This window comes from Pogonomyrmex barbatus, unplaced genomic scaffold, assembly GCF_055798465.1.
Source record: "Pogonomyrmex barbatus isolate J1 unplaced genomic scaffold, ASM5579846v1 scaffold3, whole genome shotgun sequence".
Lineage (NCBI taxonomy): Eukaryota > Metazoa > Arthropoda > Insecta > Hymenoptera > Formicidae > Pogonomyrmex > Pogonomyrmex barbatus.
The window spans coordinates 6,645,065-6,660,510 of NW_028297127.1; the positions used below are offsets into that span (position 1 = coordinate 6,645,065).

At 39.0% G+C, this 15,446-nt stretch overlaps 1 long non-coding RNA gene across 1 annotated transcript; it reads left to right on the forward strand.

Annotated features, from left to right (window-relative positions):
* The first annotated feature begins 3,893 nt into the window (after positions 1–3,893).
* On the forward strand, positions 3,894–15,172 carry LOC105429206 (uncharacterized). Its single transcript, XR_016139908.1, has 3 exons — positions 3,894–5,948; positions 13,512–13,638; positions 14,307–15,172. It is a non-coding gene; the product is annotated as an uncharacterized LOC105429206 (long non-coding RNA).
* The last annotated feature ends 274 nt before the right edge of the window (positions 15,173–15,446 follow it).

Genomic DNA, 15,446 nt, shown 5'->3' on the forward strand with positions numbered 1-15,446 from the left:
AATATCAAGGATAGCGCGATAGCGTTTTCGCGTGTGCTCGCTCGCTCACAAGGCAACACACTCACGCGCGAGTTTCGCGCGCTCGTCGCCGATCGCTCCTGTCATCCTTTTGCCTAGCAGGCTCTCCCCGACGTATAAAATCCAATCGAGAGATTTCCGGGAAATAAAAAGGCGATGGCGACGACATCTTACGCAACGCGATTTGTCCCGATGTCGGCACTCGCCTTCGCCGGTCGCTTTTGTTTCAATCACCCACCGCCAACCTGCGGCCTCTTTCGCAAAACTGAATACGGCGGTAAGTAAAAGTAATAAAAAAAATACTTCCATGTGCCAAAATCATGCAGATCTTGAAATGATATGATGGGTCGAATTTATAAATGATATATTATAATTTTTGATATTCCGTAAATTAGAATAGCTTAAAATCAACACTATAAAAAATTGTTTCTGGTATCTTATTATTAAATTAAATTAAATTTTATATCAATTATCAATTTATATCAATCAAAATCAATAATAAAAAAATATCTCAATAAATAGTTTGCTTCAAATTTGATTTTTCAGTTATTATTATTAAATTAAAAATGAAGCTTAAAAGAATTTCGAAAAATTATTTTAGTGAGATAGCCTAAAAAAATCGAAGAAAAATGATTCCCATAAATTTTCATCTTTTAAATACAATTATATATGAGAATACCATCGTATTTTTTTTCATTAAAATCTAGAAAAGGTAGTTTCTCCATGCTCTTGATATGATTTCGTTGATTTTTAATTTATTTCAGTCCACACCCATAAGATCCTTTATTTTGTGTTTACGGATTTTGAGAAAGAAACACGCCTAGAAATCACGCGTTGCGACATCCGAAGATCGAAGTTTAGAAAACGACGAAATCTGAAGTCGTTTTCAAAAGAGAAGATATGGCCCATTTTATCGCTTATTGCTCGAGACGTGTATTTCGGTATTCGAGAGGAACGAACAAAAAGTTGCCATATATCGCCACGTATATCCAAAATATATGACGATGCCGCTGCATCGAAAATGGTAGGATTAAAACTTCTCGGTTTAGTGAACGCATTAACTCTCTCAATGCCACGTCTTGTTTGCGAATACGCTTCGGTTGATTGTCACGTTTCTTTATTTGACGTAACAATGATTTTGAATAAACACATTGATAGCGTAACAAAAAGTAATGGCGTATCCCCTTCCTTTTTTTGCGGATTTGCCAGTTTTTGTCGTTTAATAATTATAGAACTCGCGGCGGCCGTTGAAGCCCGTTTTCGAGAACGGTGTTTTTTTTTTTTTTTCATCGCGATCAACAGTATCGCTGACAATGTAGAAATCATCAATAACGTCGAACGACTTGACGTTTTTCGCACTAACATGTAAAAAAAAAAGGAGCCACGAGAAACCGAGCCAATCACGCAGACGTTACGCAGATCGATGACTTGCACGACGCAGATAAAGTCATAATGCAACAGAGCGCACGGCTGTTTCGCTCTTGTTTTCCGAATAGCTGCATCCAACGGCTGCAATAATAAGGTGACTCGGCAAAATCTTACGTTAAAAAGAATACGTTAACATTAATCGTGTAGCTTTCAATATTCAGCGAAATCTATAAAGTTTTAAATCACGATTGGAAAATTGTTTAATAATAAATAAACTAACATTTACCATTGCATCGCATCATGACAAATTTCGTGCTACTTGTGCTATTTTTTTTTTTTAATAGTACTATATAATTTTAAATTAAATTACTTTTTTTTACCAAAATTTATATATATTTGTATATATTCATAATTAATATTTAAATTAATTAATATATATATATATATATATATATAAATATACGTTTTATAATTAATATTGTTACTATAGCCGTAAATTGTAGTCTCTTTAAAATCAATAATTTAAAGCACGTCACCGGAGAACATTACATACCGATGTGATCCATCCGTCTCTTCGTTCACCAGCAGAAGACACTTTTCGATCTAGTCAAACAGTTTCGCGCTTTTATTAACTTTTATTGGTTTTTCGTTCTCGACAGGTCAATGTCGACAGTTGATCGACGTATCGGGTGACTCGAACGAGAGCGACATCGGCGCGCGATAGGTTTACGCACCTCACCACCTCAATAAACCGATCGATATCGGGACGGAAACCGAATAGGAGGACGATGCACGGGGGCGGTCAAAAAAATGAGGGTTGCTTCGCGAGTCACGTCTGAGCACGGACTGGCGTGCTCGGCCTTCGGCGTGCGGCCACCCTCGCTTGGGCTCGTATTATCGAATGGTCTCTGTGTGCACACCTGCCCGGCATTTCGATATACCTATATATCCGCCTGTATACACGAATGTCATATATATATATATATATATATATATATATACACGACCACAGCTACGCGCGGACTTGCGAGATTGACAGGAAACCCTCCGATTTGGCCAATTATTCCACATCGCGCAAAACTTAAAAATTTAACGATTATACCCATATCCGTTTATTTATTGTCTTAGTTACTTATTTTGCTGATAACAAAATATCTCTCGCGTAAATCTATATGTAATTCATTTATTATATTAGTTGTTACACTGAATAGAGAATAGAACATTTAAATTGTCTGCAGGAATGTCCGGACGACGGTTCATTGATAACTTGTCACTTCGGGTTCAATTGAGAGATTCTCACACATCGCCTCGTACTTCCTTGGGTCGTTTACGGGCGATGCTTTTCGTGTTGGCGACCATAAAACATAGCCACGACATCACGTGAAACCCGACTTTTCGACCTCCCTTCGTCATCCGGCGGCAGGATAATAATTAGTACAATTAGGGGTGCAGGGGACGCGTGCGCGCCTCCTGCAGCGGACGCTGTAAACTTTCGGCAATAATTTACAAGGCTTTTAGCGACTTGGCAGGAAGCAAGCCGCTACTTTGAGACTTACGAAGCCGGGCTTTTCCCAAATTGCACGAGTCGTCGCACGATAGTCCTTTAACGTCCCAGAATTAGCTTTGCATTATTCATGGCATCGTGATTTTTGCTCGTCAACGTTCTCTGACATTTTTCCATGTCGTGCCGCAAAAAAAATGTAACTACAAAAGAAAATTAAGTAAATAATAATATAAGCTGGAAAATAAAAGAATTAATAAGTAATCAAGGTATTAAGCTGAAGAAGAATAACTTTCAAATAATGGGATCGTCCGCTTAAAAAAATTTCAATTCAACAAAAAAAATTATTAGACACAAAGATCCTGATCTCTCGAACAGTGCCATTTATTATCTCATTATTTAAAAGAATTAATATTCTTTATTTGAATAATTTGACATCTTTCCTCTGTTCATTTTTCAGATTAGTATTTATTGTAAAAAAAATAGTGGAAATATTTTGATATTTAATATCCATCCGACAAATGTCCATTATTCTTATGTCATTATACATTTAAGTATCATTTTGCGTAGATAAAATCTCTTTTAAAATTAAAAAAAGCATATGTGGGCATTAAAGAGCTGAAACTTCAGTCAGTTTCCGTATAGAGATTCGCAACTGACGCACAGTGTGCGCATACGCACGTGTGCAGTCTCGTGTTCGCGAAGCGAAGGTCCCTGTACTGCTGTCTGCCACCGCATTATATATGTACGTATACAGGATATTATGATACCTCGGGCCCCCGGTAGACGTTGTTATGCCGAGAGACCGAGAGGGTAACTACCGTGCCTCGTGTTCCACGTTTTTAGGATGCGGGACTCGAATATACGCTGAAACACGAGTCGCGTGAGACGCCTTTCCCTCTTTCAATTCGATCGGTTAATTATAATCGCGCGAGTGAGGGTCGGCGATGTTACTGTCGGAATGTCCGAGATGAGCCGAAGGGGAGAGGGAGGAGTGATTATGCCGCGTGTAATTGCGAAACTGAAGAAAATTAACGCCGACGTGCGGTGCACGTTCCGCGGCGGAAACAGACTTAATTCATCTTACTTTGTATACGTTCTCGCGGTGATTGGCGAATTAAACGAGTATAATGATAGCGTGAGAAAAAGTTTGACTTCTAAAATCTCTCTCGTCTCTCTTCAACAAGAGCTAGCTCATTCTACATTTCATATAAATAATTAGAAAATAATATATAATTCGTTAAAAAGTTAAAGTGTTAAAAAAAAAATAAAATCAAATTGTGATTATCAAATTGTGATTCATCACAAAAATCGGAAAAACACAAGAACACAACAGCAGATTTAACAATGAGCAATCATAATAATATTAGCATAAAAAATAGATAAATTGCGTAAAATTGCATAAAAATGTTTTATGAAAAAAAGCAGTTAAAAAATAATCACAAATTAAAAGTATAAGAAAAGGAAAAACAAAATTTTTTATTCGTCCTTGATGTAAGCAAAATATATGTCTGACTTTTTGGAGTTTTTTGAATTTTTATCTTATTAAGAAGCTTGAATGAACACGAGAAAAGATTTTGTTGGAGATGTCTTAAAATTGAATTAAAATGTTCGAAATCCTTTTTTTTTTCTTAAATATTTTTGCATAATAATATTCTTTTACCAATTACTTTCGCATTATTTATCGCGCTTGACTTTCATTAGCTGTTTATATATTTCAATTGTGCTCATTATCGAGAAACTTCCTGACTCATCATTTATTTATCATGTATAATCCATTTTTTTCTCGCTTGCTAATTTTAAAAAGATGAATCGTATTTCGAAAAAGGTCTCAACTCCGTGTTTAAAAATCGATCTTATCATTCTTCATTAAGGTACGCACAACACATGGAACGTTATAAAAATGAATATGGAGGAAAGAGAGGTAACGAAGATAGAAAAGGGAGATAGAGGCCTTGGTTAGCGGCTCTTATCATCGATCGCGCCGCAAAGTTGAACCGCGAAATGAGCCAAATGAGATCGATATAGCTAACGTCGGGCAATCTACGTGCTGCCAAGTGGCGCGATTCGCGCGATAATTGCTTGCGAACTGGCGAACCTCGCTCCCTTTCACCTACCCCCCCCCCTTCCCTCCGGCCGCCTGCTCATTCGGAGCAGCTTTTCGCTCACCCATCACTCACGCGCTCGTTCGCGACTGCTCGTTCTACTGACAATCCGAGCCCTCGAGAGCCAGAGCCTGGCACGAAGAGCTCCATAACCCAAATCGTTTTCTTCTGAAGCACAGTTTGCTAACACGTCCGCGCGGATCCTTCTTGTCCCGATACTCGGGAACTTCGCGCCAACAACAATCGATAATACGAACTGACGAAACCGCCGTAGATTTTACTCCACTTGAAGGCAACAGTCTATAGTTTACTTTCTAAAAGCTGCGGAATTGCCATCGTAGATTCTTCCGACACTTTAACATTTTTTTTAATAAAATATAACAATGTCAATCAATAACTTGTACCGCGAAACTCTCTTCAGGAGTTTTCTATTTTATAAAAAAGTTCCTCAAAAATTTGGGAAAATCCCAAAAATTCCTAATCTTCCCAGAGACTCCGCTGAGTCCATCTCGAAAATGAGCGATTCGCATAACACGGTTACAGGCTTATTAAATGATGACCGCAATCGATGATACGCTCTTGCTATCTCGCCGTAAATCACCGGAAACGACATCGGATAGCCGGCCGGCTGTCATTTCCGACGTGCTCGGGTCCGCCGCTCGCGCTTCGCGCGAGTCGCGTGCTCACCGGTCGTAACGACGAGCGAAACGTTTCGGCCGTTTCGCGTCACGGAATTATGGCTCGGCGCACGCGACGAGACTTCAGCGCGGCGATTTTCTTTTGTCACTCCGTTATTACTCCGTGTCGTGCCGTCGTTAACAGTGACGTGGGTGTCGGATGACTTTTCGCGTTCCTCCAGCTCCTCGTTTTCCTTCAGCTCCCAACTTTTCGGACAATACGACGAAGTCGATATCGGAATGTTGCACGGCGCGGCAACGGTGATAAACATCAAGAGGGTAAATTTTACTTTTACAGAAACGACAAAAAATCATGACGGAAATGTCGCGAAAATTTGCGATTACCTTTACTATGTATTATCTATTTTTATTCGCGATTTTATTTTAAATGAATATGTATCACGTTTATTTATTTCTTCCATTTCCAGAAGAGAATGTTTTTACATGTATTTACTTCTAATTCTACTTCTATTTCTGTCGGCGTGACCGTTTACGCGAAAAAGAGCAGTGCAAATAGCAGGCAAATCTCTTTCTTTTATCTTCGGAACGAGGACAAAGGTTACGATTTACATTCACTAAACTGCGACATCAATTTTAATTACTCAACTAGGTTGCCAAGCTGAAGACACTTCCTCTTCTACGGTGGTATCGAAATGAAGTCTGAAACGAGAGATCGTAAAGTCGGCCACGCGGTCTCGAAACATTTCAGATGATTCGTGAAGCTCTACGCGCCCATTAAATACCAATTCCCAGAACGCGATCAAACTAACTAACGTCGGACTGATCTCCCTGACATAAACTATTTTTAATAACGGGGCTGATAATTTTGTTTTTTTTTTTTTTTTTTCTGTGCACACTGAATAACCGTTCCGACGGGATAAAAAAGTGCCACTTTCGGCCTAAATATGAAGCGCGCGTCGTTAAAGTCGCGAGAGCGGAGTGAATATTTTACTGTTCGCGCTTTTATGGCCCAGCCCTGCCTGAATAATTATCCGCTCCATGTATCCTGTTTGATAAGTGTATTATGACACTCATTGCTACTAACGCTTACGAAATATATCGATACTTAAAGCGTTGTAGACTATGAAAGACATAAAATTCATAGTCTCTAATACTAAGATCTTTAGTGGTAAAATATAATATGATCTTTTAATTACGACACTCATTTTTTATTTTTGGAAAGTCTGGATTTTGTTTTTCTATTTGTCACGGATTAAAATTCAGTTTTAATATTAAGTTAAATATGAGACTTCAGTAATTATTAATTTCCTTATTGTAAATTGGCTCGAATTGTTTTTTTCGCATTGATTATAATATCGCATTTGCTTGAAACTTTCGGTAAAAATCGTGAAAATATGGACTACGCTCGATTCTAGGCGTGCAAGTATTTTTCCGTATATTGAAAAATGACCACTTGTTTCATGTATCGATACAACCCCTTGGCAAATCCCGCTTGTAACTTCGACATTGGAATCACGAAGTAGAAGCCCTGTCGTCAGTGGAGCAACGTCACCCTGTTTTTTTCGACCCTCCTGCTCCAATAACCTCGCAAATCTCCCAGATACGCGCACGTGATATCACCCAATTTAAAAAAAAAAAGGTTGACACAGAAAGCTTATATGCACATTATATTAAAATTTTATATATTTAAGTATGTAAACTGCGCGTTTAATTTTTTAATAAGATATATAATTTATGCATAGTTATATTTTTATTTTCTAATATTACATCTTATATTTTTTTAACTTTATATTTTTATTTTTTTCTATCAATCGTCACGGAAGAAAATCGCCGCAAGCAAAATATGGAAAATATAGTTTGAGACCAAGTCACTTTTAAATGTTGACGAGCAAACCGACACCGAGAACAGACTTTTTTCTCCGCTGCGACTGAAATACGATTATGTAACTGTCACATTACATTGACGCAATTTATCGTGCAAATTTATTAAGAAGCGGAAACGCACACGTGCGCTCAGGCGTTTATTGGATTATCGCGCGCGTGTGCATTTACGTAACGCGGGGGAGGAGTGAATTATGTTCGCTCTCAGCGAACAGCTTATGGCATTTATTAGAAATCCGAGGGGTGCTCCAGAATTACGAGCTTCTCCAGTCGCGGTGCGCGGGTCTCTCGCTTTTTCATTTATACGCCCGGTAAACGGCCAGTCGTTATCGGCCGACACCTTGGTCGGTTCTCAAGAATTTACTACCGAGGGGGATGACGGGGACTGTAACGATTATGGGGGATAATTTTCTACATAGATACCAAATTCCCGGAGGTTGTCCAAGAAAGAGCTTCACGAAATAATCGGAGTGCCATGTAATATTATTATGTAGCAAAATTATCTTTTGTGGTAATGTAATTCGTTGCATTTTTTTTTCATTATTGCATAAATATGCCAGAGTCCGCGAATTATATAAATTTTTTGGACAATTATAATAAATATAATAAATAAAATATTACAGATATTAAAAAGAATATCAAGAAATAATGAGTAGTCAAACATGATTGGACAGGATTTTTAGTATTGTTAATAATGCGATTATACTCATGTAAAATAATAATTTTTATTATAAATTAATTATAATAAACGAGAAAGTTAATAAATAATAATTTAAATAAAGAAATTTTTTATTGCAATTAAGTAATACGCAGTTGTGAATTAAATTGGAAGATATTAAAAGCGATGTAAATTAAGAGTGAAAGAATGATCAAAGCTGAGCTTATATCGGCAGATTTGAGTATGCAGTAATTCATAATAGCAGTCAATCCCATTAATTAGAAAATTTCGCATGCTAAACGAATCGCAGAACGACTTCGTACATTAAGGACGTTCAATCGAAAAGTTGGCCGTCGAGCGTGATCGATGCTTTTGATCTGCCAAGGCTTCGAGAGGGCGAAGAGGGCCCGTTAACGGTATCACAAAGAGCACATCCCTCTCTGTTTCGTTTCCTCTCTTCCAACATCTTTCTCCCTCGCGAGATCTCGCACAGAGAGAAGGTCTACAGTCTCAGCGATCGGATTGGCTCATTGAATTTTAAAATCGCAAATAGAGTTAACACAGACATCAGACGTTTTGGGAAAGCTCGCGGTTGCATCAAGATGCGGAATGTCTTTTAAATGACTTACGGTGCGCACATTTTAAAGTCGTCAAAAGAGATTTGAAGGTTACAAATAAAACGTATACTTTCATCTTAATCTTTCTTTTATATTATAACGTGTAGAATAGTTGAATACGTTTGATTAAGCGCAGATTAATAGTGATCAACGCTATTCAAAAGATATTTATTAAAGTCGAAGCTAATTGTAATAAACAATATATTTAAATTCCAATAAAAAGATATTCTCAAAAACATTTTAATTAAAATTTTTCAAAACGATAATTGTACTTGTTACTTTATAAAGCTTAATCTTTTTAACATAAAATATATTCTCTTGTTAATATATTATCCGTAACATTTATGTTATTATTACAATTATTATTATTCATTAGTCGTCACTATGAATTGTTTAACATAATTCGTGCGGAAAGGAAACGCTTAGAATTCATTGCGGCATTTAAGACGCGTAAAATCCAGTTCTAAAAACGTACCTGAAATCACAATTTAGGGGTTAGGTCTGGGATTTCGCGAGATTGAAGGGTTTACCTCGTTAACCACGCAGTAGTAACGTATCACCTTCGGCCAGACAACATCAAATAAATCGCCCATCGACCTAGCTAACGACGCCCCGAACATATCTCTCGTTGGGATAGGGTAGGTCCTCCTCCCTTTTTCTGGCGGTGTCAGGAGCGAGGGTGGCCTAATTCGTCATAACGTCCTTCCTATCCCGGCAACCTCGGGACGCCATCGGGAAACCTTATCTATCCCCACCGCCGTCGCCGGACTTTATCGGCTGTTAAATTGCCATTCCGTTAACGGCCGCGCCGGAAGAAAAACAAGAAGAAAACAAGCGGAGGCAACGGAGGGGGCGGGGGCGGAACGCGCCGATGGATTTTACGACGCGATCAAACGCGCCCGACGCTAATTGCCTTCTTTTTTTTAATGATCGCCGACGAAACGAGACCCACCGTCGAAACGAGACGATGGAATTCGCGACGTGGAAGCGCGAGTGTCGTAACGACGCGACTCCTCCGACCGGAAGTGAGAGGCCGACCGTGTATCTCCGCCAATCGGCCATTAATCGATCTCGTGACATTAACAAGTGGGTGTGTTCGACCCCACGACCGCTGTCCACGCAAAATGCTATTTTGTGCTTGAAACGGATCATCTACCTGCTCTTTCAACAACCGTCGCAGTGTAATAAAACTAGCTAATGAATCTAACAATGTTTTTATTGGTATACTGTACCGTCTGAAGTGAATGTACGATCGTTAACCGCCATATAATTCTTCATAAATTCCGAATAAATTTCTCATCCAGATCGTTTAAAATTATGCAAATAACATTTATTTATTATCTTATATCTTTCTTTCTTTGAAAAATATAAATTTAGAATCGAAGAAATTTCGGCAAATTTTATTAAATAAATTCACTGGATTATATTCCCTTGATTTATTGCGAAACATTCCTTCTCTGTCACATTTGATTTCTACGGCAAAAATCACAGTTGATATCAACAAATTCCGCGGAATAATCCTTATCTTGAATATTTACGAAAAAGATTCTTTCTGCCCGAATAAAAGTAAAACCGTGAGTGAAAAGATAGCGTGCAAATCTAGTCATATACGTAAGTAAACACGTCGCGTATTCTTCTTACCATAAAATTCCCATATAGATTTAACATCCATGAAGTGGAATATGCCTCATATAATTAAGGAACATTATTTTATCACGTAAAGCACATAATTCGCTAATGGTATATAAAAGGACGAGCTCTCCTGTTGCGGCGTTTTACATTGTTTGCGACGTTTCTCTCAATTCCCTCATTAAAATCGAAGCCGCTGCATTCCTAACATTCACATCGCGTATTTTGAAGTCGCCGCAAGTGAGAAAGCCTGGGCGCCGATGAAAGGGCGCTCGGCAAACCTCGCATGATTCGCCCCAATTATCCCAACATTTACCCGAACTACCATCGCATAGCCACACGCGCAACTCGCAGATGTCGGTTGGCCACACGCGAAAATTCGCGCGAAAGTGGCCCGCAACACCGTTTAATTGCTTGCCAGAACCGGCCTGCAATGAGAACGCTCGCGGCTACTTGCTCACGAATTAGTATATCAGAGAAGTATTCATTGTTCGATGCAAATGTGTGCACCGCCCGGTACAAAGCACGTCACGAATACAGCAAAAGTTAGTGAATGAGACTACAGAATTCCAATTAGATAGAATTGGATTACGATCCACGGGTTGGGAAAGTGTAATAATGGTTATGCATAAGAATAATTGCCGTCCGTTTGTAAAATAAATCGGTGGAGTAAGTGGAAGACAATTAGTAAAGTTTCTCGTAATTAATATTTAATTGATATGTCGTTATAATTATCATAATTACAAAGAAAAATTGCGCTTTGAAGTAACCATCGCGTAACCATCATTTTAAAGTGACGTTTTAAAATATTTACGCATGTTGTAAAAAATGTATTAGGCTATAACGGATTGACGTTGACAACGTTGGAAGACTTGTAAGATTCTCATTTCTTTTCCCTTTCAAAGTTAAATATCCTGATGTGTCTTGAGTTGAAGAAATCGAAACTGCTGATCTTCCGCGCTTTCCTTGAAATTTCAGGGGTGGTCGATGGTCGAGAAAGAGAGCGAGAGCCATGGGGTGGCTTTAGGTGGCGCTCTCTGGCGTTGCTTCTGCCAATCGATACGAGGTTTTGAGGGTAGACGTATCTTCGAGATGGGGATTAGGGTGCGGCGACGTGCGGAGAAATCGTCGTCGTCGTCGTCGTCGGCACTGGCGGCCACGGGGATGGAGGAGCGACGGGGGTGGAAAGGAAGGAACGAGCGGTCGTGGAATCGCGAGGGTGAGCGCGGAGTCAGACGGAGGTTGCAAAGAGGGTCGATTCAGCGCTGGACCAAGGTCCACTCTCACTTGCCGGCAGGGAGGGGAGAAGACGCCGGGACGAAGCGAGGGTTGATGTAGAAGGGTGCAACGGGGTGGCCGCGGCGGAGCCGTAGGGTGGCAAGGCACGGGGAGGCGAGTGAGAGCGAATCGAGAGCGAGAGTGAGTCGGGCTGTCGAGCCGAGCCAAAGGGGATGAGATGCCAAAGGGTTCTCTCGCCCGGAGAAAGTGAACAGTGGTGGCCAACTCGACATTATCGAAAAGATTATTGCAAAACTAATTTTGTTAAAGGAATACATTTAACGTTCATAATAATCACGAGAATGATGATAATAATAATAATAATAACAAAAATCGCGTCGTGTAATTATTTGCGAAATTTATGTAATATAGAAAACATTACATATTACCTATGTTATTTAAGAAAGTAGTTTATTTGTCGCTAAAAAGTAACGAAGCTACCTTTATTTTATAAAATAATTTAATCTAGTAAATACCATTTTCTAACCGGTTCTTCGCACTTACGCAAATTCTACAGCCAAGTTCAGTGAAGAATGAGCGACGAGTTCTTTCGCGACGATTTCTTTCTCTGATATTGGCTTGTCAGGATAAATTACAGAGACTCTTTTAATTTTCGGATGCAACTCGGAATATGAAATTGCACGTCGCATAAATTGCATGAGCGATGCAATAATGGCGCGTCGTTTTGCGTGTAATTATGTTGCTCATGCTGGACACGTAAATATTCAGAGAACAGCAATCTGGTTTTCCTCAATCAATTGTCATTTTTCATGCTTTTTATCACGTACAAAACAAGGAAGAAACAAATATCAACGCCCGAATATACATCTTATTTAGATGTTCTTTTTTTCTGAAGTTCTAAGAACATGTTTCGTGCTCGTATATTTGCACATCCAAAAATAGAATAAGACAATTGTAATTTGCATAATATATATTACTAAGATTATTAATCATTCTTTAATCTATTCTATCTCTAAATAATATTAATAGTTTTTTTTACAAGTAATAATAATGAATATTATAAAAATAAAGATAGAATAAAATAAAAACTTTTCTTATTTTCTTTTTAATAATTTAGTAGTTAATTTTTAATATTTTTAAATAAAAGTCATTTACAGTTTAAGAAGAAATGTTACTTTATTGAAATAATTTTATAAAGATAGTTTCGGAAAAGGATTGCATTCCATAGAATTGATGAGCTATAATTAAACTTAATTGAAGTGAAAGGGATTGAGCTTTAACGGAGGAAGCTCAACAAGGATCTAACACTTTTATCGGGCGTGAATAATATTCGAGCACAGACCTACGCGAACTGAATATCAGGATTCCAGAATAAGCTTTCGAAACGCGAAACGAAGCGAATAGTAAGGGACGGTGAGAAATTTTTTGGTTATTGGACGAACAGATCGTAGGCGGAATCCGAAAGGAGAGAATATATCCGAGAGGGATCGGGAAAAGACGAGCATGCAAATGGACCGACCGACCGACCGGTCGAATTTTCTCGGGGCACGTTCTCGGGGGTGGAGGCGCGTGTGCCTGCCGCGAGTGTGTGTATACGTAAACACGCAGGTGTGTGTGTGTGTGTGTGTGTGTGTGTGTGTGTGTGTGTGTGTGTGTGTGTGTGTGTGTGTGTGTGTGTGTGTGTGTGTGTGTGTGTGTGTGTGTGTGTGTGTGTGTGTGTGTGTGTGTGTGTGTGTGTGTGTGTGTGTGTGTGTGTGTGTGTGTGTGTGAACGAGCGTCTCTTTCTCTTTCGTATCTCTTACCCGGCTCCATTGTCCGTTCTCTTTCTCTCTTCTGTATTCGTTTGCGGACATATAGAACAGTGTATTCGAGGAGGCGAGAGCGAGCGGCCATCCTTTCCGCACGAGGCGAAACTAAGGGGAAATTGACCGATGTGCAGTGGTTCTCCATGACTCAGGAAGCGAAGAGTTAACCAGCCTTGAAAGTACGTAAGAAATAAATATTTAATTTAATCTTGTAATATTATCTGAAATCTTTTTAGAGAATGTGAGATTACATGCATAAAAAAATTGATGTGAGGATAGTATTCGATATATCAATGTATAAAATATATTTTAATTTAACATTATATTAGTGAAATAAATCAAATTTTTATTAATGTAATTTAATAAAGAGTATATCTAAGTGGAACAACGATGGAATTTTCTTGATAATTTATTTATGATAATATATTTGTAATAATTAATTTTAATAGTGATAAAATTGTACAAAATACATCCGGTATAATTTAGAGAAACAATTTGCGATTCTTATCATCAAGAGGCAGAGAGAAGTTTAAAGTGTAGTTCATTCAAACAAAATATAATATTAATTTAATATATAGATATAGATATAGATATAGATATAGCTCTTAGTTTCTCGATGTTGCATCATGTTGCATTTTTAAATATACAATAGTTGAAATCTCTTCATAAAATTACATTCTTCATATGGAATAAATATAAGTTTATGTGTTTTTCTTATAAAATTCTGATTTACTGTCTATGCAATTTCATATTCTGCTAAAATTACGCTGAATCTATCTAAATTATAAGAAAATTATAAGAACATATATCTTCGGAGTAAAACAAAAAATTTTCTTCCTTGCGAAAGGCTCGACGAATGCAAATCGCGAGGGTTTACCGAGAGGGCTGGCCAGCCAAGAGGCCGCGGCGGGAGGAAAGGAAGGAAGAAGGATGGACCAGTCGCGGGGGTGCAGAGTGTAGAACGGCTGGTAGGAAGGGTGGCTTGATATCGGCGAGAAGGTGAGCTTCGGAACGCGATGTCCGGCCTGGTCCAGCCAGCAGGAGATGCGAGTATTGATCTAGGCTCAGACCTAACCCCCAGTCCCCTTCTTCCTCCCTCCTCCTCGGTGAAACCCCCGACCACCTCCTTCGTCTCCTCTAGCCTCGTCGTGAAGCCACCCCTGCCTGTTCCTGGAGGTCGCCGAGACCAAGGGAGGAAGAGAAAGTGCGGGAAGACAGGGGTTGGGTGTGAGGAATGGTGGTGAGGTAGACACGAAGAGGACTGAGGGGCGGCACGAAGGAGGGTGGAGGACCTCGAAGTCCGGCTTGCTCGAGCTGGCCCCCTCAGCTACGCACGTTCACTCTCACCTCCTCCACCTCTAGTCGCCTCCTCTTACGTTAGACACGCTGCAGTGGTGCTCATTCTTTTCTGTCTTAATCCTAGCAAGAATGAGCTCAAAAATCGTATAAAAATAACAGGAATATACAACTTAAAAAAATTTTAACAACTTTGTTTAAATCGTGAAATAAATAAAATAAACTTTAGATATTGAAGAATAAATTTCGAAACAGCTTTACCACACAATTTATAATTTTAGATTTTTTTTTGTATGACCAAAGTTTTTATATAAATGTTATATAAATATTTTTTCTTAATGATATTTCCCGATTCTTTTAAGAAGCCATATAAATTAGCTGCTTAAAAAGTATAAAATTAACTTTTTTAGTATAAGATTTGTCGGTTTATAGAATGCTTTTAACACGACCTTGAACGTGACTCTACAACTCGGAAGCACGATTAGCGATGGCGTTTATAGTCGGTGCACCAGTGGAGCGAGCGACGATAACGTCGCAGCGAGTTACTCGAATCCCAATAAATCCAACCCGCCCTTCGCGGCCTAGGAAGCCTGCATGAGCTTGCTCCGAGATTAGTATTAATTTATAGCGTTGGCAGATAGGATAGAATGCGGTGGTGGCCGGCGCTTGCCGAGAATGGAAAGGGTGGAAA